Source organism: Capricornis sumatraensis, chromosome 10 (genome assembly GCF_032405125.1).
Source record: "Capricornis sumatraensis isolate serow.1 chromosome 10, serow.2, whole genome shotgun sequence".
Classification (NCBI taxonomy): Eukaryota; Metazoa; Chordata; class Mammalia; order Artiodactyla; family Bovidae; genus Capricornis; species Capricornis sumatraensis.
This window is the reverse complement of record NC_091078.1, coordinates 51,526,878-51,553,053: the sequence shown is the minus strand read 5'-3', so window position 1 is coordinate 51,553,053 and position 26,176 is coordinate 51,526,878.

Below are 26,176 nucleotides of genomic sequence, written 5' to 3'. Positions count from 1 at the left end.
TTCCATTTATATAGATCTCACTGAATCATGTAGCCATATCTATTAATAGTTCAGTTCAGTTCAGTCGCTCAGTCGTGTCTGACTCTTAGCGACCCTGTGAACTGCAGCACGCCAGGCCTCCCTGTCCATTACCAACTCCCGGAGTTCACTCAGACTCACATCCATCGAGTCAGTGATGCCATCTAGCCATCTCATCCTCTGTCATCCCCTTCTCCTCCTGCCCCCAATCCCTCCCAGCATCAGAGTCTTTTCCAATGAGTCAACTCTTCACATGAGGTGGCCAAAGTACTGGAGTTTCAGCTTTAGCGTTATTCCTTCCAAAGAAATTCCAGGGCTGATCTCCTTCAGAATGGACTGGTTGGATCTCCTTGCAGTCCAAGGGACTCTCAAGAGTCTTCTCCAACACCACAGTTCAAAAGCATCAATTCTTTGCTGCTCAGCTTTCTTCACAGTCCAACTCTCACATCCATACATGACCACAGGAAAAACCATAGCCTTGACTAGACGGACCTTAGTCGGCAAAGTAATGTCTCTGCTTTCGAATGTGCTATCTAGGTTGGTCGTAACTTTTCTTCCAAGGAGTAAGTGTCTTTTAATTTCTTGGCTGCAATCACCATCTGCAGTGATTTTGGAGCCCCCCAAAATAAAGTCTGACACTATTTCCACTGTTTCCCCATCTATTTCCCATGAAGTGATGGGACCGGATGCCATGATCTTCATTTTCTGAATGTTGAGCTTTAAGCCAACTTTTTCACTCTCCACTTTCACTTTCATCAAGAGGCTTTTTAGTTTTGCAAGGGAATATTTGTTGTTGTTCAGTCACTCAGTCATGTCCGACTCTTTGCGACCCTGTGGACTACAGCACACCAGGCTTCCCTGTCCATCACCATTTCTTGGAGCTTGCTCAGATTTATGACCATTGAGCTAGTGATGCCATCCAGCCATCTTGTCCTCTGTCAACCCCTCTCCTCTTGCCTTCAATCTTTCCCAGCATCAGGGTCTTTTCCAATGAGTCAGTTCTTCACATCAGGTGGCCAAAATGTTGGAGCTGAAGCTTCAGCATCACTCCTTCCAATGAACATTCAGGAGTGATTTCCTTTAGGATTGACTGGTTGGATTTCCTTGCAGTCCAAGGGACTCTCAAGAGGCTTCTCCAACACCACAGTTCAAAAGCGTCAATTCTTCTGTGCTCAGCTTTCTTCACAGTCCAACTCTCACATCCATACATGACCACTGGAAAAACTGTAGCCTTGACTAGACGGATCTTTGTTGGCAAAGTAATGTCTCTGCTTTTTAATATGCTGTTTAGGTTGGTCAGCTTTTCTTTCAAGGAGCAAGTTAAGTGTCTTTTAATTTCATGGCTGCAGTCATCATCTGCAGTGGTTTTTTGAGCTCAAGAAAATAAAGTCTGTCACTGTTTCCATTGTTTTCCCATCTATTTCCCATGAAGTGATGGGACCAGATGCCATGATCTTAGTTTTCTGAATGTTGAGCTTTAAGCCAACTTTTTCACTCTTCTTTCATCTTCATCAAGAGGCTTTTGAGTTCCTCTTTACTTTCTGCCATAAAGGTGGTGTCATCTGCATATCTGAGGTTTTGATATTTCTCCTGGCAATCTTGATTCCAGCCTGTGCTTCCTCCAGCTCAGCATTTTGCATGATGTACTCTGCATATAAGTTAAATAAGCAGGGTGACAATATACAGCCTTGACGTACTCCTTTCCCAATTTGGGAACCAGTCTGTTGTTCCATGTCTGGTTCTCACTGTTGCTTGTTGACCTGCATAAAGGTTTCACAGGAGGAGGCAGGTAAGGTGGTCTGATATTCTCGTCTCTTTAAGAATTTTCCACAGTTTGTTGTGATCCACACAGTCAAATGCTTTAGCATAGTCAATGAAGCAGAAGTAGGTGTTTTTGTATATTATAACCTCTCTATATTCTGCAAAGGACTACAGAGAAGTTATAGAAAGCAAGAATGAACAGATTTGGGGTGCCTGTACAAGTCAGGGCTTCTCTGGTGGTTCAGACAGTAAAGAATCCATCTGCAATGTGGGAGACCAGGGTTTAATCCCTGGGTTGGGAAGATCCCCTGGAGGAAGGCATGACAACCCACTCCAGTATTCTCGACTGGAGAATCCCCATGGAGAAACACAGCCCATGGGGTCACAAAGAGTTGGACACAACTGAGCGACTAAGCACACACATGCAAGTTAGAGTGATGCTAGCTGCTTTAACAAGGAAATTCCAAAATTTCAATGGCTTAACACTACAGAATTTTATTTATAGGTCACTAAAAGTCTAGTGTGGGTTTTCCTGGTCAGCGGGCAGCATTCCATTCTGTCGATCAGTTATGCTATAGGGCACTGGAATCCTCATTTATTAGGCAGGTGAGAAAAGCGAGTAGAGAAAGTACACAATGACTTGGCCACTAAGGCCTAGAAATGACCCATCACCTCTGTTCACATTCAGTTGGTGAGAATGAGTCACGTGGCTCCATCTAGAAACAAGTGGTTCTGGGGAATGTAGTCTTTGCTTTTGCCATCTGCTTCTACTAAATACAGTTACCTGGAAAAGAACACACTTTCCCTCAGTGTATTCTTTTTATTTGCCTATACTGTGTAGACTGGATAATTGTTCTTATTTATTTTTTAATTAATTTTACCTTTTTTGGCCATGCCGCATGGCTTGTAGCTCTTAGTTCCCTGACCAGGGATTGAACCCAGGCCCCTGGCAGTAGAAGTGTGAGGTCCTAGCCACTGGACTGCCAGAGAATTCCTTGGATAACTGTTTTTTAGGTACTTTTTACTGTAGTACACCATCAGCAAAGTGCATGTATTATATAATCCAGTGCATTTTCTTCTTTTTCTTTGTATTTGTTAAAAATATAACTGACATATAGAACTATACAAGTTTAAGGTGCACAACATACTGATTTGACGTATGTACGTAATGAAATGATCACCACAATAAGTTTAGTGAACATCTATCATGTAATACAGATACACCAGCCAAGAAATAAAATATATTTTTTCCTCATCATAAGAACTCCTAGGATTTCCTCTCTTACGTTTCTTTCATATGTAATATAAAAGCATTGATCATATTTATCATGTTGTACATTGCATCCTTCGTACTTATTTATCTTATAACTGGAAGTTTGTGCCTTTTGACTGCTTTCATCCAATTCCCCTGCCCTCTACTACCTGCTGACTCTGGGAACCAAAAATCTGATCTTTTTCTCTTATGAGTCTGTTTGTTTTGACCTATAATTGACCTACAGTACTATGCTAGCTCCTAAAACACAATATAGTGATTCAATATTTCTGTACATCTCAAAATGCTCATCATGATGAGTCTAGTTACCATCAGTCCCATGCATTTTCACAAACCTGATACACTTGTATGACCAGCTACAGATTTAGAAGCAGAGCATAACCAGCACTGCAGAAGTCCCTTCGGGGAGGAGATATTTGTGATGCCTAGTTAGCTGTTGCCATAGTAGACTATCAGGGGTCTCTGCTACAGTCATAAACAGCAGGAAATTTACATTTTCAATTTAACTATGTTGCTTACTAAGTGCCATATCCATCACCAGTGCAGTTTGGTTGCTGGGTTCTGATAGGAGTTTATGCAAACAGAACCACATGTGACTGGTCACCGGTTCCTGATTGGATGAATTTCTGGTGGTCTGTTGATATTCACATGGGCACAGGCAATGGAAACCACCTTTGCAGATAAGCAGTGCTGTGAATCTTTTCAGCTTTGCCTACATGAGAGTGTATTTGGTTTCTAGGGAACTACTGGAGATACTCAGTTGAATGTCTTCTACAAATGAAATGCCTGAAACAAAACATTCCTCTTTAAATTACAGCTGAAATTGCGGGTACCTTTGTATAGTGTACAGTTTCTATAAATGTGAATGAGGTCGGCTAGTATACAGGAACTGTTCAAGTGTTTCACATGCTTGTGTTAGTCTGGTAGGGTGTTTATTATAGTAGCTCAGCTGGTTAAGAATCCTCCTGCAAAGCAGGAGACCCTGGTTCGATTCCTGGGTCAGGAAGGTCCCTTGGAGAATGGATAGGCTACCCTCTGCAGTACTTATTTATCTTATAACTGGAAGTTTGTGCCTTTTGACTGCTTTCTCCAATTCCCTTGGGCTTCCCTTTCTGGTATTCTTGGCTCAGCTGGTAAAGAATCTGCCTGCAATGTGGGAGACCTGGGTTTGACCCCTGGGTTGGGAAGATCCCCTGGGGAAGGGAATGGCTACCCACTCCAGTATTCTGGCCTGGAGAATTCCATCAACTGTATAGCCCATGGGGTCACAAAGAGTCGGATATGGCTGAGTGACTTTCAGTGTTGTTTATTTATTTGTTTGGCTGCACTGGGCCTTAGCTCCAGATGTGGGGTCTCCTATTGCAGTGCCTGGACTCTCTGGTTGTGGTGCGTGGGCTCAGTAGCTGTGGCTCATGAGCCTAGTTGCTCCACAGCATGTGGGATCTTAGCTCCCTGACCAGAGATTGAACCCCCGCGCCCTGCATTGTGAGAGTTTGTAGCCATTGGACCACCAGTGAAGTCCTTATGGTTTAGTTTTAAGGCATAGTTTTAACAAGATTCTCCCACATGCAGTGCTGCGTGGGCACCAGTCTTTGCTTCTGCTAGCCTAGCCTTTGAGCACATTTATGCAGACACCATGCCCAGTGCTCTGACAGCTGCATGAGGTAGGCACAGAGCGGTGGTGATGAACACTGGCTTTGGCATCAGAAAGATCTAGACCAAACAATGGGCTCTGTCACTTTTTAACTATTTTTACTTGAAGAAACGACCTGATCACTCCTAGCTTCCTTTCCTCCCCTTGAATTGGGGTGAGGCTCATCTGAGATAGTGCATGTTATATTCAACCTATTAGGTGTTCATTAAAATGATTCTGTAGCTCAGACAGAGGTTGGAGTCCCACTTGGCGCTGCTCTTTATTGGTTTTATGTGACTGTTCTGGACTCTGTTCAGTGGTTTGTGGCGAGCCCAGTGCTGCATCTTAGGGACTCTGGCCCTTCCATGCCGCCGCATGCATGTGCTCTCTCTATCTATCTGTGTATATTTATTTATTTATTTATTTATTTGGCTGCAATGGGTCTTAATTGTGGCAGGTGAGATCTTTAGCCGTGACATGTGAACTCTTGTCGCAGCATGTGGGGTCTAGTTTCCTGACCAGGGATCCACCCAGTCCCCCTGCACTGAGAACTTGGAGTCTCAGCCACTGAACCACTGGGGAGGCCGCACGCACTCTGTAGACCTTCCGATGCGCTTCACCCTAAAGCTTTTCATTTCATTAACAGACACTGAAATTGAATATTAGAAATACTTAGGGCTTCCTTGGTGGTCCAGGGGTTAAGAATGTGCCTGACAATGCAGGGGACACAGGGTCGACCCCTGGTCCAGGAAGAATCCACATGCTGAGGGGCAGCTAAGCCCACGTGACAAACTGCAGAGCCCACACTCTAAAGCCCGTGCTCTGAAATAAGAGAGGCCACCGCAGTGAGAAGCCTGCTCGCTGCAACCAGAGAGAGCCCCCGAGCAGCAATGAAGACCCAGCACAGCGATAAACAAATAAATATTAAACTAAAAAAAAGAACCCTTGTACTTAGAAAAGGCTCTGCCCATTTCTGTACTTCAGGTTCCAGCTGCTATCAAAATTGCTTGGCCAGGCCGCTTGTATGGTTGTGTGGTTGGTGCACTGCTTGAAAGAATCAGGCCAAGGGAGGTGAGAGAGGGTAAAATCCAGCATGCGATCTGCTTGTCAAGCTGTGAGTACTGAAGGGCTGTGTTTACTCCTTTTCTCTGATAATCCACCCAAATGGGACACTCACCGATGAGTCACACAAGCACCGTGTTGTCTGGTCATTTTACTTTCTTCTATCCCCCTTCTCCTTCCTGATGTTTCTATATCAAAGGAGAAATAAAACAAATTCTATGAGTTTATCTTCCTTTTTGCCTACACCCGTGGGGCCACACATTTGTTTTTCAAATCGTGATCCTTTCAGAGTGAGAAAGGTACACATATTCTGTATTATGTAATAGCTCCAGCAGGGTCTGGGAAAGCACTCGTAATTAAACACATTAATATTTCCTGGCAAAATACATGAATATTCATGTTAAGTGTGATGGATAAAGACTATAAATAGTTGAGTCTTGCTACCAAGTGAGTCAAGTCAGGTCAGATTTTGTTACCACTGAGTTCTCGATGGACGTGAGTCTGAGTGAACTCCGGGAGATGGTGATGGACAGGGAGGCCTGGCGTGCTGCGATTCATGGGGTCGCAAAGAGTCGGACACGACTGAGTGACTGAACTGAACTGAGTTTGGGAAAAACTTTAAGCTTTTCTGAGTCTTTGGGATTTCAGAATAAGGGATTATGGACCTGTATTTTCCTATGCAGAGTCGATGGGGTCTCTCTAGTAACTATGTACAAAGCCAGAACAAGGCCATCTTCTGTCTGTCCAATGAAGTGTTGCAGATTTAAAATGAACTCTTGGTGTAGTCGACTGGCTAGATTAGGTCTTCAGATCTGTGGGTATAAACTTTGCTGAACTGCTCATTAGAATCATCTAAGGAGCTTTAAAAAATTCTGGTGCCCTGTTTGTGCCTCAGAGCAATTACATCAGAATGCCTGGGGATGGGAGCCACTTTTTAAAATTTCTAGATGGTATAAGCTTGTGATTGCCAAGAAGAAGGGAAGGTGGGGGAGGGTTGGATTGGGAGTTTGAGAATAGCAAACTACTATGGACAGAATGGATAAACAAGGTCCTGCTGTATAGCACAGGGAATTATGTTCAATATCCTGTAATCAAACATAATGAAAAAGAATATATATATATTTAGCTGAATAACTTTGCTGTACACCAGGAACTGATACAACATTGTAAAGCAACTATACTTCAATGAAAGAAAGATCTCTAGATGATTCCAACATGAAGCAAAGTCTAGGAATCTCTGGCTTTGGTGAAAAGGGAAATCATTAGGAGAGGTGTAGTAGGGGTCTGTTTGCCAATCACAGGGAAGGCTAAGCTGAGGCTGAAACAGGAGCTCCAAAGCCACTTCCCATAACTGCTGTGCAGTCTGGGGGCTGAGTGAGGTGTTGGAGGGCCCATGTCCAGCCTGCTGCCCTGGGGGAGTAACTCACAGTCACAAATTTGGCCTGGGACAATCCAAATTAAGACTGATGGGCAATTTTCTGGTGGTTCAGTGGTTAGGACTCTGTGCTTTCACTGCACTGGGCCTGGCTTTAATCCCTGATTGGGGAACTAAGATCCCACAAGCCAGGAAAAGACTGATGGCCAAGAGGGAACCATCTAGAAGAACCTGCTGAATCTCCTTGCCTCTCTGACCTGCAGCCTATCAATTCAACTTCTGACTTTTGTGGTTCCTCTGATTTTTGCTTTTCTAATTAAAAAAATACTTTTAAAAACCCAACTTTATTTATTTATATTAAATTTTTTGACTGCATGACATGGGAGATCTTTGTTCCCCAGTCAGGGGTCTTATTCAGGCCCTCTGCACTGGAAGTGCAGAGTGTTAACCAGTGGGCCGCCAGGGAAGTCCCGCGGCTCATCTGTTAATGTCTTCTGAGCTAGGATCCTCTGGCCTGTAAGATGGGCGTCCCCATGTTACTCATGTCACCCTAATAGCACGGCTTCTATTCGCCCTCATTCCACTTAGGATTCCTTATGTTCTTCACCCTACTTGATCCAGTTTCGGTATTAGAAAGCAGGGTGGATGTGAGTGGTTAGTCATCTAGTTGCTGAAAGCCAGACAAGAAGTTGTGCGGGAGGGCACCTTAAGATGTGTAGCAGGAGAAGCAGGGCAAGAACTGTAGGATATGGTTTAACCTACTCAGTGGATATTCGCTCACCTGGCCCTCACTTTCCACCGTGTTGAGGATGGGCTTGGCTGTGTAACATTTTGGGCCTGTAGCATATGAACAGCGGGCTAACCAGGTACCTCAGCGGTAAGGAATTCACCTGCCAATGCAGGAGACTCGGGTTCGATCCCTGGGTCGGGAAGATCCCCTGGAGAAGGAAATGGCCATCCAGTATTCTTGTCTGGAGAATTCCATGGACAGAGGAGCCTGGAGGGCTACAGTCCATGGGGTTGCAAACAGTCAGCCATGACTGAGCATCTAAACAACAACAGCATGCGAGCAGTAGGGTGTGACAGAGCCCTTGCGTGGATGGTGTTGCTGGGCTCTCTTCTGCTCCCAGAGCTGCTGTGAGCTGAGGATGCGTGGCTTCTGCTGCCTCTGTAGCCTGCAGCTGGGGGTAGAGAGATGTGCGGAGCAGACCGCAGCCCAACACACAGCTTGGGGCTTGGCCAGCCAACCAGGTGCCCAAAGGAGCCATCCCCAAGAACTGAGGGTGACAAAAAGATGTGTTTGCTGTTGTAGCTGCTGAGTTTGGGGTACTTTGTTATGTGGCATCATTGTGACAGTAGCTGATTAATACTGAGAGGAACCAAGGCTACATTCAAAGCAAGGACACAGGGCCCATCCTAGCTTGTGGCAGACCTGGAGCTGGCGGGTGAAAGCAGCCACTCCACGTTGCTAATAAGTCAGTCAGCCCTGCATGGGGCTAGAAGGAGGGAAGAGGACTCATCTTGACGGTTTCATATTCAGAATCTGTTTTAAATGATAATGAATCTGGGTAAGCAACAACTCAGTGGCTCCTTTTTACAAAAGATTAAGCATCTTGCCCCAAACTATAGCAAGCACACACGCTGGGCTGGAAACCAATCAAAATCAGTCACTTCTCCAAAAATTGTGAATCATTACATTGTACACCTGTAACTTATATAACTAGGAAAGCCCCCAAAACACTGGAGTGGGTTTCCATTCCCTTCTCCAGGGGATCTCTACAACCCAGGGATCGAACCCTGGTCTCCTTCATTGCAGGCAGATTCTTTACCATCTGAGCCACGAAGGAAGCCAAACGTGCATAATATTGTACATCAACTACACACCATAACAAAACTCTAAAAAGGTATTACTATACCTCAGTAATACAGTGTACTATACAATACAGTCAATAATATCATAGAAGACTTGCTATAAACTGTACTAACTTTATTGGGGTATTTTTTCAAAGTTTTCAAGTCAATAAAAGATTTGATGGCAAAAACAAAACCAAACCCAGTCACTTCTCAGAAATCCTTCCCCGTGATCTATCCTCATTCTTTCTAGAGCTATTTTAACATCAGAAGATGATCCAAAGGGTGGGTGTGCCTTCCATGTCTGTCTAGAAAGAAAAGCAAGTCTGACCTTGGCCTCAGACACAAGAATAATAAATAAAGATTTAAATCAAACAGAACCTCAGAGGCTCTCCAATCCAATCCTGTTCCCTTTTTTTTTTTCCGCTTATTAAAAAACAATACTTGTCTTAGTCTAGATTATTGGAAAAGAAATGCAGTATTGTTTGACATTACTTAGTAAGCAAATGAAAAGTTTCCTAGTTAAATTCTAGCATGTAACACAGTGTGGTGAAGGATAATTTGGACCATATGAGACATAGGCATCAGTGAAGAGAAGAAACCCCATGACCCAAGACATCAGGGAAATGTTGGGTTAAACAGCACTGAACAGCTTTCTTTACTGCAGGAATTTTCAGAGTCTTTGCTAGCCCAGTGGATATCTTAAGTTTCTAAGAATAAAACTTTTCCCAAGTTTGGATGAAAATGAGGCTCCCCTCCCCCACCCCCCATTCACCTCTCAGAAATAGTGTGGAAGATGCTTTAGGAGATGTTGTATTAGGTATATTTCTGGCTGGCAGTAATCAGTGGCCATGGTGGGTGCCCTCCTGGAGGATAGATCTTGCTAAACCCGAGGTCATCCCTCTATCAAGGCCATGTCTCTCTCTTCTTTTTTTCCTGGACAGCACTTTAGAATGCATGGAAGGAAACTGACAAGCTTGTTAATGTCTAGATATTTATAAATATGTAAATATTTCATCACTGCTGCCTTCCTGTGTACAATGCAGGTTCCCTTGTGAAGGTATGTGTACTGACAGAGCACAAGCCCACAGGCACCCCCACATCCGTCACTGTCATTCTCCTGGAATCTAATTGGCAAGAGACACTCGCGGGACTGTATTTGCTAGCATTCAAGGTGGGACTCCTTCTCCAAGGGCTCAGAGTCCCAGCGTCTGATTTTTCTGTTCCTGTTGTTGATGAGAGGGGCTTCTAAGTTGAAGCCCCTTGTCCAGGGCTTACCGAGTGCCCACATCTCACCCTAGTTGTGTTTTATGATTCTGGTTGGTTCTTGTACATAGCAGTGCATCAAATGCTAAATGTGTTCAATCACAGTCTCTCACATCAATGCTTCTTTCATCACCAGAGCAGTGATTTTCCTTCTATTCCAAAGATAAGGGACTTCCTTGGTGGTCCAGTGGCTAAGACTCCACACTCCCAATGCAGGGGGCCTGGGTCCATCCCTGGTCAGGAAACTAGATCCCGCATGTTGCAACTAAATATCCTGTGCACCACAACAAAGACCTTGCGAAGCCAAATAAATAAATATTGAAATAAAAAGAGACTATTGCTCACTTAAAAAAGCAGAGATAGGAAGGCTTGCTGTGTCTATGACCAAGGGCTTACTGGAGGACAAGATAAAGAGAAAAGTGGTAGGAAAAGCATTTTCTCGGCAAAGCTGGATATTTTTCAAGGTAAAGGAAACACTTTTTTGTTGTTTTGTCTCTATGTTTTTCATTCGTAGCCATGTGGAGTCAAGCTTGATAATTTCAGTTACTTAGCACCTTTCGGCGAATGTCCTGGCGGGCTACAGTCCAGGGGGTTGCAAAGAGTCAGACATGATTGAGCACGCATGCATGCAGAATCCAGAGCTTAGACGTGAGAATTCCAAGCAGTTTTTCAAGAATATGATGAAGAATAAAAGATCGCTTACCTAAAAGGGAGAGCGTTCTAAAGAGCACGCCTATGATGTCAGATTTCTTTGCTGTGGATTAGAGCTCTCCGTGGTTTGGGTTCACCTCATCTGTGTTCATGCAAACCCAATCTCTGTACCAACTTTTTGCCTTCTGCTCCCTTTGCTTTAAATTTGCAGATCGTTGTGCAGAATTTGGTCTTTGAATTTTGGTTTTGCTAAAACTTCCCATTGCATCTTGTAAGAGTGGACTAATAGAAGGGAAATTACCAGGTGACTTGGAATCTTACAACAGGTGCTCACAAACAACCCCACTTCCTTTGTTAATATTCCTTGATAGAAATGGGTCTCCTCCCAGCAGCTTGGGCTCCTTTAATCTAAGCAAGAGACCCATTTTCTGCCTGTCACCATGTTTAATTGTAGCAGGTAGCTTCCTCCCCAGTGTTCTGAATAACCATTGAACTTCACTTTGATTTGCATTGTCCTCATTTTTCTATTTATTAGCAAGCATATTGGCTCTGCCAGAGTCACGCAATTGTCTTTGTGTCTGCCAGATTAGGGCATATGGTGTATTATTTTGGGAAGGCAGATAATGCTCCCATTTGGAGCCGTATCCAGGCAGTATGAACATGCCTTCGAAAAGGTTTCCGTATAAATTAATTTCCCCTCTCAACTGTGTAATGACAGTATATTAATTTTTTGCTCTTTGAGGCATGCAGACTTAACTTGGAGAGGGTTTTATAATGGCTTCCCATGATACCATTGGCTCAGCGATTTGAATATCTTACCCTGGACATTCTTTTTTTTTTTTTTAAAGAAAGCAAGCTGACAATCTGGTGTGCTTCTTAGAAAAGGAGCCAGTGAATCAACAACATTGGGCCCAAACAGAAATACAAGGGTTGTCAAATGCTTTCCACCACTTTCAGACCATTGAGTGCTGTCTGAGAACGGGAGACGGTCCATGAGAGGTGAAGACGTCAGAGCATTATCTGGCCCCGGCTGGACCTCTCCTGCAGAGTCTAATCAGACTCCTGCTGCTAAATCCCTGGAGATGGAGAGCACTCTGGAAATTTAGAGATAAGTCCTGAGGATACCTCAACCTGGAAAAAGTGGTTACAGATGATATTTTTTGAGGGGGAAAAAATGGAGTTTTCTTATTCTTCATTCACTGAGGTGCTATGATAAAACAACCTGATCTCTCTAAAAGTAACCAGGTAGCACAGTGGTAAAGAATTCTCTTGCCAATGCAGGAGATGCAAGAGATGTGGGTTCAATCCCTGGGTCAGAAAGATCCCCTGGAGGAGGAAATGGCAACCCACTCCAGTATTCTTGCCTGGAGAATCCCATGGACAGAAGAGCCTGGCAGGCTACAGTCTATGGGGTCTCAAAGCATCAGACATGACTGAGCACAAGAACAACAACAAAAGTAACTAACCTGCAAAGTTGACTACTTGTGCAAAAATGTTTTTTTAATTTTTATTTTTACTTTATTTTGCTTTACAATACTGTATTGGTTTTGCCATACATTGACATGAATCAGCCACAGATGTACATGAGTTCCCAATCCTGAACCCCCCTCCCACCTCCCATCCCATATCATCTCTCTGGATCATCCCTGTGCACCAGTCCCAAGCATCTTGTATCCTGTATCGAACATAGACTGGTGATTCATTTCTTACCTGATAGTATACATGTTTCAGTGCCATTCTCCCAAATCATCCCACCCTCTCCCTCTCCCACAGAGTCCAAAAGACTGTTCTATACATCTGTGTCTCTTTTGCTGTCTCATATACAGGGTTATCATTACCATCTTTCTAAATTCCATATATATGTGTTAGTATACTGTATTGGTGTTTTTCTTTCTGGCTTACTTCACTCTGTATAATCGGCTCCAGTTTCATCCACCTCATTAGAACTGATTCAAATGTATTCTTTTTAATGGCAGAGTAATACTCCATTGTGTATATGTACCACAGCTTTCTTATCCATTCGTCTGCTGATGGACATCTAGGTTGCTTCCATGTCCTGGCTATTATAAACAGTGCTGTGATGAACATTGGGGTACACGTGTCTCTTTCAATTCTGGTTTCCTCGGTGTGTATGCTCAGCAGTGGGGTTGCTGGGTCATAAGGCAGTTCTATTTGCAATTTTTTAAGGAATCTCCACACTGTTCTCCATAGCGGCTGTACTAGTTTGCATTCCCACCAACAGTGTAAGAGGGTTCTCTTTTCTCCACACCTTCTCCAGCATTTATTGCTTGAAGACTTTTGAATCACTGCCATTCTGACTGGTGTGAAATGGTACCTCATTGTGGTTTTGATTTGCATTTCTCTGATAATAAGTGATGTTGAACATCTTTTCATGTGTTTGTTAGCCATCCATATGTCTTCTTTGGAGAAATGTCTATTTAGTTCTTTGGCCCATTTTTTGATTGGGCCATTTATTTTTCTGGACTTGAGCGGCATAAGTTGCTTGTATTGCAAATTTTCTTGTTAAGGTTTAAGAAACCCTCAGTTCACCTAGAGGAGATGACTTTGATGATGCCCCAGCCTCAGACTTCCTGCTCCCTGACTTCCACCATCATGGCACCTCAGAGTGATGGAGCAGTGATTCTCATATGCTGACTTGCATCAGAATCACCAAGAAGACTTGTTCAGAGAGAGCGCTTGGTCCTAGTCCCAGAGCTTCTGATTCTGTGGCCTAGACTGGGGTCAAGAATTAGCACTTCTGCCAAATTCACAGATGACGCTGATGTTTCTGGGCTGGTGGCTGTCTTTTGAGAACCGCTGGTGTGGGTGGACACTAAGTGTGCAGACTCTGAAGCTGAGTTGCTTGAGTTTGTGTATTGTTGCTGTTCAGTCGCTAAGTTGTGTGATTCCATGAACTGCAGCACGCCAGGCTTCCCTGTCCTTCACCATCTCCCGGAGTTTGCTCAAACTCATGTCCATTGAGTCAGTGATGCCATCTAGCCATCTTTTCCTCTGTCATCCCCTTCTCCTCCTGCCTTCATTCTTTCTCAGTATCTGGGTCTTTCTAACGAGCCATCTCTTTGCATTAGGAGGCCAAAGTATTGGAGCTTCAGCATCAGTCCTTCTAGGGAATATTTAGGGTTGATTTCCTTCAGGATGGACTGGTTTGATCTCCTTGTTGTCCAAAGGACTCTAAAGAGTCTTCTCCAGCACCACAGTTCAGTTCAGTTCAGTTCAGTCGCTCAGTCGTGTCTGACTCTTTGTGACCCCATGAATTGCAGCATGCCAGGCCTCCTTGTCCATCACCAGCTCCTGGAGTTCACTCAGACTCATGTCCATCGAGTCAGTGATGCCATCCAGCCATCTCATCCTCGGTTGTCCCCTTCTCCTCCTGCCCCCAATCCTTCCCAGCATCAGAGTCTTTTCCAATGAGTCAACTTTTCATAGGAGGTGGCCAAAGTACTGGAGTTTCAGCTTTAGCATTATTCCTTCCAAAGAAATTCCAGGGCTGATCTTCAGAATGGACTGGTTGGATCTCTTTGCAGTCCAAGGGACTCTCAAGAGCCTTCTGCAACACTACAGTTCAAAAGCATCAATTCTTCAGCACTCAGCTTTCTTCACAGTCCAACTCTCACATCCATACATGACCGCTGGAAAAACCATAGCCTTGACTAGACGGACCTTAGTTGGCAAAATAATGTCTCTGCTTTTCAATATGCTATCTAGGTTGGTCATAACTTTTCTTCCAGGGAGTAAGCCTCTTTTAATTTCATGGCTGCAGTCACCTTAGAAAGCATCAGTTCTTCAGTACTTTGCCTTCTTTATGGTCCAACTCTCACATCCATACATGACTACTGGAAAAACCATAGCTTTGACTACAGGCAGTCATTAATTTTCCAGATACTGTGTTAACAGAATTGCATACACATCAGACCTGTGCCCTTAGTATTGTGTACCATGAAGACTGCCTGGGACCCTAACCCTCAGTGCTTCAGTTTCCTCATTGAGAATGGAAATATTGACAGCTACCCAATACAGTTCTTGGGGGTTACATGAAACTGTACTTGAAAAACACACAGAATAGCGCCTGACACACAGTAAATACAACCAGTGAGTAACTATGATTATACTATCATTGTTATTTGAGCAATGCACTTAGGATTATAATGTTTTAAATCCTAGGGACCTTAAAGACAAGATATTCTAACTTTTCACCTCATCCTTTTTAAAATGTAAATATGTATTTATTTTGGCTGACCTGGGTCTTGGTTGTGTTATGTGTGGTCTAGTTCCCTGACCAGGGATTGAGCCGCCTGCATTAGGAGCCTGGAGTCTTAGTCAGTGGACCGCCACGGAAGTCCCTCATACTCTTTTTTAAGGAAAGGTAACAGAGTCACCTGGGCTTCCCTGTTGGCTCAGTTGGTAAAGAATCCGCCTGACAATGCAGCAGACCCAGGTTCGATCCCTGGGTCGGGAAGATCCCCTGATAAGGAAATGGCAACCCACTCCAGTATTCTTGCCTGGGAAATCCCAAGGACAGAGGAACTTGGTGGACCTCAGTCCATGGGGTTGCAAAGAGTTGGACGTGACTGAGCGGCTAAACCACCACCATAACAGAGTCATAGAGAAGTGGCGTAATCCACCTAAAGCTCTACGAAGAGCTAACCAGTGCAGCTGCTAATTCTTAATTCAGCACCTTCCCCAAGATATCATGTTGATTACTCCGCTTTTAGAGATTTGTTCACAAACGATTATTCTGTCTATATTAAGGATGTTTTGATCTTGTTCAGCTAATTTTCAGATCAGAGAGACCTGGGAAATACAGGAACAACGCTGTAATAATTTAATTAGGTGTCTAGCTTGAGAACCAGCTCTTTGTACTCAGTCTGTCCCCTCGTGTCACAGGGCTCCAGGATAAGTGCATTGGGTATTTGGAAGGATCTGCAGTTCCTTCTTGCACGTTGTCATTCCAAAGGCTGTTCCCTCAGTCTGCTTAGATACGGTTATTTTATTTTTGTTTTACAAAGTGCCTGAGCTTGTGTGAGGGAAAGTCACTAGTCATAAAGAAAAATAGGGAAGGATAAGTGATTCCTCCTTTGACACATAGAAAGCAGATTCTTCGGAAAAGTTCTTTCGTTTGCGTCTCCTCTAGGTACCCATGCTGGTATTCAGGGAAAGCCTTGATGTGTCCACTTACTCATTCAACAAGTAGTTATTAAACAACTGCTGTAAGCCAGCTACTGTTGGATGATGGGAAGCACTTTGAACTTTTGCATGCAGGCAGATCTGGGCTTGACTTAGTGCATTCGTGGCCCTCCTCACTTGTCTTCTTGTCTGTTCATCTAGAGGCCACCTGGCATTAAGCAACAGCTAGGGGTCACCAGGTTACGGTAGAGGCTCAATAAATAATTGCTGAAAGATGTATGAAAGATGGAAAATAAATGCAAGAGACAGGCTGAATTCCCATCCTTGGCCCAGCCTCTGGTTCCAATGTCCTGATTTTGAAGCCTTAGGGAGATACTGGAGGTTATTCACAATCTCTATTCCCACCTCGTCACTACCACTGAAAAACTCGCTTCGGTTTATTTTCAGTGATTGACCCCAAGGACTGCCCTGACCACTTAGGAATGACTGGGTTATTTGCCAGGGAACCTTTTCCATGTATGGTTTATAACATGTATTTATTCATTTTAAAGGCTGAGTAAATCACTAGGGCCAGCCAGGATGCTGCACTCACAAACATCAGCTTTCTGGAAAATGAGTCTGTGTTGGATGTTCAAACTGTTATAATAATAGCCAGTAAAGACAGACCTGTGTTTGGGGATGATTGTGACAATGGAAAGCTTATCAGGCTCTGTGTATTTGAATCGGGGGTGGGGACAGTGGCTGTACAGATTTATGAGTAATTGTCATGCACCTTGAAGCCTTGGACTGTGGAGGACATCGACCTGGTCACGAATGACTCCTTTAAAGAATGAAAGAGGGAGTTCCTTAGCAGTCCAGTGGTTAGGACTCTGTGCTCTCACTGCTGAGGGCTCAGATTCAATCCCTGGTCAGAGAACCAAGATCAGCTTGTCCAGTGTGGCCAAAAATAAAAAGAACCAAAGAGTCTCTCTTCAGATAACCATCAGTTGCCTATTAGATGTTGCTGATTGGTTAGTCTAATTGGTTGCATATTTCTCTGCAGATAGATTCCTGAAATAACTCTGGTTGTTACTGTTTTTTTTTTTTTTTTAAATAAATGTTTTGTGTGTAAAATAGATAGCTAGTGGGAAGCTGCTGTATAGTACCGGGAGCTCAGCTCTGTGATAACCTAGAGAGGTGGGACAGGGGGAGGTGAAAGAAGGCTCAAGAGGGAGGGGATGCATGGATACATATAGCTGAATCACGATGCTAAACAGGAGAAAATAACACGATATTGTAAAGCAATATACTCCAATTTAAAAAAAAGTAAAAAGTAAAAAATTTTTAAATATTCAATTAAATCTTTTGTTTTAGAATAGCATACGTTTCAGTTCAGTTCAGTTCAGTCACTCAGTCATGTCCGACTCTTTGCAACCCAATGAATCGCAGCACCCCAGGCCTCCCTGTCCATCACCAACTCCTGGAGTTCACCCAAACTCATGTCCATCGAGTCGGTGATGTCATCCAGCCCTCTCATCCTCTGTCGTCCCCTTCTCCTCCTGCCCTCAATCCCTCCCAGCATCAGAGTCTTTTCCAATGAGTCAACTCTTCACATGAGGTAGCCAAAATATTGGAGTTTCAGCTTTATCATCAGTCCTTCCAAAGAACATCCAGGACTGATCTCCTTCAGAATGGGCTGGTTGGATCTCCTGGCAGTCCAAGGGACTCTCAAGAGTCTTATCCAACACCACAGTTCAAAAGCATCAATTCTTTGGTGCTCAGCTTTCTTCACAGTCCATCTCTCACATCCATACATGACCACTGGAAAAACCATATTCTTGACTAGATGGACCTTTGTTGGCAAAGTAATGTCTCTGCTTTTGAATATGCTATCTAGGTTGGTTATAACTTTCCTTCCAAGGAGTAAGCGTCTTTTAATTTCATGGCTGCAATCACTATCTGCAGTGATTTTGGAGCCCAAAAAATTAAAGTCTGACACTGTTTCCACTGTTTCGCCATCTATTTCCCATGAAGTGATGGGACCAGATGCCATGATCTAAGTTTTCTGAATGTTGAGCTTTAAGCCAACTTTTTCACTCTCCTCTTTCACTTTCATCAAGAGGCTTTTTAGCTCCTCTTCATTTTCTGCCATAAGGGTGGTGTCATCTGTATATATGAGGTTATTGATATTTCTCCCCGCAATCATGATTCCAGCTTGTGTTTCTTCCAGCCTGGTGTTTCTCATGATGTACTCTGCATGTAAGTTAAAGAAGCAGGGTGACAATATACAGCCTTGACGTGCTCCTTTTCCTATTTGGAACCAGTCTGTTGTTCCATGTCCAGTTCTAACTGTTGCTTCCTGACCTGCATACAGGTTTCTCAAGAGGCAGGTCAGGTGGTCTGGTATTCCCATCTCTTTCAGAATTTTCCACAGTTTATTGTGATCCACACAGTCAAAGGCTTTGGCATAGTCAATAAAGCAGAAATAGATGTTTTTCTGGAACTCTCTTGCTTTTTCCATGATCTAGCAGATGTTGACAATTTGATCTCTGGTTCCTCTGCGTTTTCTAAAACCAGCTTGAACATTTGGAAGTTCATGGTTCACGTATTGCTGAAGCCTGGCTTGGAAAATTTTGAGCATTACTTTACTAGCGTGTGAGATGAGTGCAATTGTGTAGTAGTTTCAGCATTCTTTGGCATTGCCTTTCTTTGGGATTGGAATAAAAACTGACCTTTTCCAGTCCTGTGGCCACTGCTGAGTTTTCCAAATTTGCTGGCATATTGAGTGCAGCACTTTCACAGCATCATCTTCTAGGATTTGAAATAGCTCAACTGGAATTCCATCACCTCCACTAGCTTTGTAGTGATGCTTCCTAAGGCCCACTTGACTTTACATTCCAGGATGTCTGGCTCTAGATGAGTGATCATACATACCATCGTGATTATCTGGGTCGTGAAGATCTTTTTTATACAGTTCTTGACAACTCTTCTTAATATCTTCCACTTCTGTTAGGTCCATATCATTTCTGTCCTTTATTGAGCTCATCTTTGCATGAAATATTCCCTTGGTATCTCTAATTTTCTTAAAGAGATCTCTAGTCTTTCCCTTTCTGTTGTTTTCCTCTGTTTCTTTGCATTGATCGCTGAAGAAGGCTTTCTTCTCTCTCCAGGCTATTCTTTGGAACTCTGCATTCAGATGCTTATATCTTTTCTTTTCTCCTTTGCTTTTCACTTCTCTTCTTTTCACAGCTATTTGTAAGCCCTCCTCAGACAGCCATTTTGCTTTTTTGCATTTCTTTTCCATGGGGATGGTCTTGATCCCTGTCTCCTGTACAATGTCACGAACCTCTGTCCATAGTTCATCAGGCACTCTGTCTATCAGATCTAGTCCCTCAAATCTATTTCTCACTTCCACTGTATAAGCATAGGCTTACAGACGTTGTAAAGATTGTCGAGACCATTCCCTTACTCCACAGCCAGTTTCCCCTAGTATTAAGACCTTCCATTACCAGGGGGCATTTGTCCCAGCTAAGGAGCCAACACCAGTACATTCCTACTTACGAAACTCCACACTTTGTCTGGGCCTCATGGGTTTGTCCCATGTTCTTTCTCCATGCCGCTCCGTCTGGTGGTCATGTCTCTGGAGGCTCCTCTGGGCTGCAGCAGCCCTCAGACATTCAGGCCTTCCCTGCTGGCAGGAGTGCTGGTCAGCGCTTGTAGGGCGTACTTTGTATTTTGTGGTATTGTCCTCAGTTTGGGTTTGTCTGATGCTTTTCTCATGGCTAGACTAGGGTTGCGGCTTTCTTGGGAAGAAGGCCCCAGAGGTAAACTGCTCTTCTCACCATATGAGTTAGAGTGTCCATATTTAGAAAAAGACTTATCATGGGTGATGTCCATGTTGGCTACCTGGCCAGTGCGGTGCTCCCAGGCTTCTCCTTGGTGGAGTGACTTTGTTCTCCCTCTACACGCTTGTCTCATTGGCAGGAAGTCACTGAACGCATCCAAGCCCAGTAAGTGGGGAACTAAGCTCCAGCTCCTTCAAGAGGAGTGCCTACATAAAATATCTGTGGCTGTATAAAGTTTTGTAAGATATCTATCTATTTATTTGGCTGTACCGGGTCTTAGTTGTGGCACTTGGGGTCTTTAGTTGCAGCATGTGGGATCTAGTCCCCTGACCAAGAATTGAACCTGGGTCCCTTGCATTGGGAGCACAGTCTTAGCTACTGCATGGCCAGGGAAGTCCCTACACAAAATATTTGGAACTTTCTGCATGGGAGATCATCTTTTCTTCTCCATTTGTTTATTTATTCAGTACTTTATATCAGTATGGTCTCACGGATAACCACTTTGGATTTTAAATCAATCCTACATTATTTATTCTCTTTCTCAAACTGTCCCAGTTTTGGCCCTTGGCAGCTCTTTCAGCTCAGCTCTTGTGTCCCTTTGATATATCTTCATGATTATGATTCTGGGGGAATACTTTCTTACTTTCCAGGACCACAAGATGCTCCAGGATCATCCTATATATTTCCTGCCCCAGTCCTAGAATGAACTATATCTCCAAGGAACTCTGGTTTATTTTATAGGAAAAATATTAGAAACCAAGACTTTTGGGGACTTCCCTGGTGGTCCAGTGGTTAGGACTCCAAGCTTCCACTGCAGGGGTGTGAGTTTGCTCCCTGGCTGGGGAACTAAGATCTTGCATGCCGTGTGGCACAGCCAAAACAAAACAAAACACAATTAACACTTCATTGAGATGGACAAGATATTAAAAAAAAAAAAAAGAAAGAAACCAAGTTTTTCTTGCACTGGGTGACTTGATGGTGCTTTTAATAGAACCTCAGCTAGGGAACAAGGAGGTGATCATCTGTGAGTTAATTAACAGTCCTACATGACTGTTCCAAGATTTGACAAAGCCAGCAAAAATAACTTTAGAACATCCAAGAAATGGCTTTCTTTTAAGAGGAAGCTTTTGGGGTATTAGGGTGAGGGGTAGTTACTTGTTTGGCATGATAGAAAGTCTTTCAATAAACAATATTTTTTAAAGAAATAATGCTGAGAGTCCCTTGGACTGCAAGGAGATCAAGCCAGTCAATCCTAAAGGAAATCAGTTCTGAATATTCATTGGAAAGACTGATGCTGAAACTGAAGCTCCAATATCTTGGCCACTGACTCATGGAGAAGACCCTGATGTTGGGAAAGATTGAAGGCAGGAGAAGACACAACAGAGGATGAGATGTTGGATGGCATCACTGACTTGATGGACATGAGTTTGAGCAAGCTCTGGGAGTTGGTGATGGACAGGGAAGCCTGGCGTGCTGCAGTCCATGGGGTCGCAAAGAGTCAGACATGACTGAGCAACTGAACTAAACTGTTATTAGTTTTTTCATGTTCTAGTCCTTAAAATCTTCCACACATTTTTTTAAATCAAAACAGTTGATTTATAGTTAGCATTAATTTCTGATGTATAGCAAAGTGATTGTTACACACACACACACACACACACACACACACACTCTTTTTCATATTCTTTCCCATGTTGCTTTATCACGTGCTATGCAGTAAGACATTGCTGTTTATCCATTCTACATATAATAGTTGGCATCTGCTACTCCTGAACCCCCCAGTCCTTTCCTCCCCCATTCCCTCCTCCCCTCTTGGCAATCACAAGTCTGTTCTCTTTGTGAGTCTGTTAGTTTTTCATAGACAGGTTCATTTGTGTCATATTTTAGATTCCACATGTAAGTGATATCATATGGCATTTGTTATTGTCTGACTTACTTCGTTAATATGGTAATCTCTAGGTCCACCCATATTGCTGCAGACGGCATCATGTCATTCTTCTTTTATGGCTGAGTGGTACTCCAGTGTGTATATGTACATCTTTCTCCATTCATCTGTTAATGGGCACTCAGCTGCTTCCATGTCTTGGCTATTGTAAATAGAGCTGCAGCGAACACTGGATGCATGCATCTTTTTGAATTACAGCTTTCTCTGGGTATATGCCCCGGAATGGAATTGCTAGATCATATGTCAACTCTATTTTAGTTCTTTGAGGAGCCTCCACACTGTTTTTCATAGTCAGTCTTAAAATCTTGACTGCGGTTGTCATGATGGTGATATCACCATCATGTCTGTATCACCCTGGTGTCTCTTTATGACAGCACCTGGTGGGCATCTTTATCTTGGGACTTGGAACAAATTATAGAAGGATTAGTTTTCAGTGACTCAAGACTTAGATGACTGAAGACTTTAATGACCACACCTTTCTCTCTTCCTCATGTACTTCCCCGTTACTAACTTCCATCTCCTGAGGTTATATGTTTCACCCTGAAGGAGTCTAAGATAAACCAGAGCAAAGATGAACTTTTTAAATAATTTGGAGGAAATGAATACATTATTTAAAACATTTTTCTATTAAGCCCAACATTGGCAATGGCACCCCACTCCAGTACTCTTGCCTGGGAAAATCCCATGGACAGAGGAGCCTGGTAGGCTACAGTCCATGGGGTCGCTAAAAGTCGGACATGACTGAGTGACTTCACTTTCACTTTTCACTTTCATGCATTGGAGAAGGAAATGGCAACCCACTGCAGTGTTCTTGCCTGGAGAATCCCAGGGACAGAGGAGCCTGGTGGGCTTCCGTCTATGGGGTAGCGCAGAGTCAGACATGACTGATGCGACTTAGCAGTAGCAGCAGCAGACATGTGTAACGCTGGAATGAATTTTAAAGATACATATTGAGGCATCAAATATTTTTTTTCAAACTTGCTAAACAATGAAAGGGGCTATGGGTCTGCTTTTGGACACATCCAGTGGTGAGCAGTAGCTTGCAGTAAGCAGCAGCTACAGCGAACAGTAGCTGAAAGCAAGACTTTAGTTCTCTGCCCAGGAGTCCTAATCTGCTAGACCACAGAGGCTAATGGCTAGGACCTCAGTCTCCAGTCCTTGCCTGCCTTGACCAGAATGAACTCTGAAGAGGCAGCAGAAGGTAAAGGAAAGTTATTGGAAAAGCAGAGTACACGTGGGAAGACGTGCAGGCAAATTCTGTGAGATTCTTGAGAGTTGTGTCTTTGTTAGATTTATTATTGGAGACAGCACAAGTTGGAGAGCACACAAAGGATCAGTTTGTTTAGTTAAGGTGGGAGCGAGGCAGAGATGTACACCCAGAGAGGGAGGGTGTGGGTGATCTCTCTAATGAGGAGAACTGCCGGAGAGGTGGTTAAATCATTTATATAGGGCAGTTCTTCTGGGCTTTTGTTGACCTTTGCCTAATTAACAGGTTTCTTTTTCCACACCTGACTTGCCCTAGGACCCTCCCCAACATGTGTGCACAATTTTTTCCAAGATGGATTCCAGCCCAGAGGCCTATGGGGGAGCCTTGGCATCACATATCCTGCGGTGGTGTCCTCTCCTTTTGACCCCCAAGGAGCCTTTCTGCACATGGGCAATGTCTCCCTTGCTCCAAGGGTGGGAAATATATGACCTCTTGATCTTTTACTCAAACAGGCTTTAGCCTCTCTCTGTTTCTGCCATGACTATTATCTTACAGTGTTCGCTTTAAGAGACAAAGCCTGGCTGTGTACACTGTTTCTGTTCCATTTCAGAGAGCAAACAGGAGGCTGATTGTAAATGCTTAACCTGAAGCCCACCTATCTCTTGTCTCAGGAAATGCAAGCAGGAGGCTAGTTCTAAGTGTCTGGGCTAAAGCCGACTTGTTTCCTGCCCCATGAAATGTCAACAGGAGCCCAGTTGTAAACGTCTAGCCTGCAGCCCCCCTAAAGCCTGCCTCAACTCCATGCAATGGACAAGGCAGCAGTCAAGGAATCAAGGCTATGGGCTACAGTGGGGCTTCCCTGGTGGCCCAAATGGTAAAGAATCTGCCTGCAATGCGGGAGACCTGGTTTGATCCCTGGGTCGGGAGGAGTGTGGATACTTCTCAAAAAGATTATACTCAGTGAAAAAGGCCAGATGAAAAAGGCCACATATTCCATGATTCCAGTGACATAAAATGTCTATAGTCAGCAAATCTATAGAGACAGGGGTTGGTGATGGAAATGGGGATTAACTGTAAACAGACATGAAGGGTCTTACTGAGGCAGCAGGGATGTTCTAAAACTAGATTATGGTGATAGCTGTAAAACTTCGTGAATTTACTGAATTTATTAAAAATCACTGAGTTGCAAATTTAACAAATCAATCTTATTACAACTCAGTAAAGTTGTTGACCAAAAAGTAAAAGGAAGAGAGGGAAGAAAGTAAAAAGGGTATGGTTCCCAGAATCTCTGGGGGTGTGTGCTCAGCTATTGGGGTATTTGGTGGAAAAGTTTTAAGAGTGTGGCTGTAAATTAACTTGGGTGTGCCTAGTCTCTGCAACTTGAAAGAACCTAGCAAGCTATGTGTTGTTTTACTTATGTTAGAGGGTGACTAAAACCGCCCACCCTGGCCAGGCATGATTGTAACCATGTGCCTGAGCTATTTTATAACAGGAGGTCCTATTAAGGAACAGGAAACTAACAAACCCTCATCAACTGGAAGAATTCAGAAAAGGTCAAAAGGAGATGCCACACATCCTACCACCTCCCAGAATCCTCCTCACTGGACGTCATCTTGACTGAGTGATGTGCGCGCCACCAGGAAGGACCCTGTCTCAGAGTGATTGGCCAAGACAACCAGGAAATGAACCCCATCACCATAAAACCCCAGACTGTGAGTCATGTGGCAGAGCAGTTCTCCTGAGTTCCCTTATCCTTCTGCTTTCCAATCAGGTGCCCTTTCCTGATAAAGTTTCTTGCTTTGTCAGCACCGGTGACTCCTTGGACAACTCACTTTTGAGTGCTGGAAAAAGCCCACCCTCAGGTCCTGGATGGGGTGGCCCTTCCTGTTAACACTTACTTCAAAAAACAGCACAATTTATTTAAAATAATGATGAATCCTAAGCAACAGCTTTCGATATCCATTTCAGTACATTCTCAAGAAGCAATCTGTGATCAATCCGAACCAGGTAGGACTGATCTGTCTTTTGAAAGGGACTAGAGCAATGCTTTTCAAATTTTTATACTCATAGCATCACCTGCGTGCACATGTGTGCTAAGCTGCTTCAGTCGTGTCTCTGTTTAACCCTATGGATTGTAGCCCACCAGGCCCCTCTGTCACGGGATTCTCCAGGCAAGAATACTGGAGTGGGTAGCCATGCCCTCCTCCAGGGGATCTTCCTGACCCAGTGGTCAAACTCAAGTCTCTTATGTCTCTTGCACTGGCAGGCAGGTCCTTTACCACTAGCACCACCAAATGCATATTCAGATTAAGCAGGTCTGGGGGTGCCGCCTGGGATTCTGCATTTTAACAAGCTCCAGAGGGTTGCTCGTGCTACTGTTGGTCCACAGAACACACTTTGAGCAGCATGGGACTACAGCACAGCTCAAGGGTTAAGGATTTGCAAACAGATGACGATGGATTCACATCTGAACCCTGTTACTCAACTGCAGTGTGATTTTGTGCAAATAGCTTGAGGTCTGCATGCTTCAGTTTCATCAAGGGCACAGTGGGATGAATAATAGTCCTAGCTCACAAGGCTATTGTGAGGACCAAATACATATAAAACACTTGGAAATAGTCCTGAGTGCAAAGGGGCTGTTCAAGGTAGTTGTCAACGTTATTCTTATTATGCTATGTCTGGTCATAATCCTCTTTTGGTTTCTTTGGACACTCTGCTCACTGGGGACTCATGGCTCTGTCTTGGTTTGGTATTGGATTATTTCTTCTTTCTTTCTTCTCTCTTTGGTATCAAAGCATTATTTTTATTTTATTAAAATTTTTTTTTTGGTTGCACTGGGTCTTTGTGGCAGCACACAGGCTTAGTTGCCCTGTGGCATATGGGATCTTATCTTCCCAACCAAGGATTGAACCTACACCCCTGTGCTGGAAGGCGGAGTCTCAACCACTGGACTGCCAGGGAAGTCCCACACTTACTTATTAAAGTTTATGGAAAGTTGTCCAAGTTTGTTTACATGCTTTCAGAGGTTTCACTTAAGTACCCACTCTTGACTTAAAAGAGATTTGTTTCCTCCTGTATTATCTGCAGTGTGTCTGGTCCTAAATTATTCCTTACCCAGAAATGGCTATTATCTGGTTGGAGCTGAGACTCTTCCGGTCTCTCTGT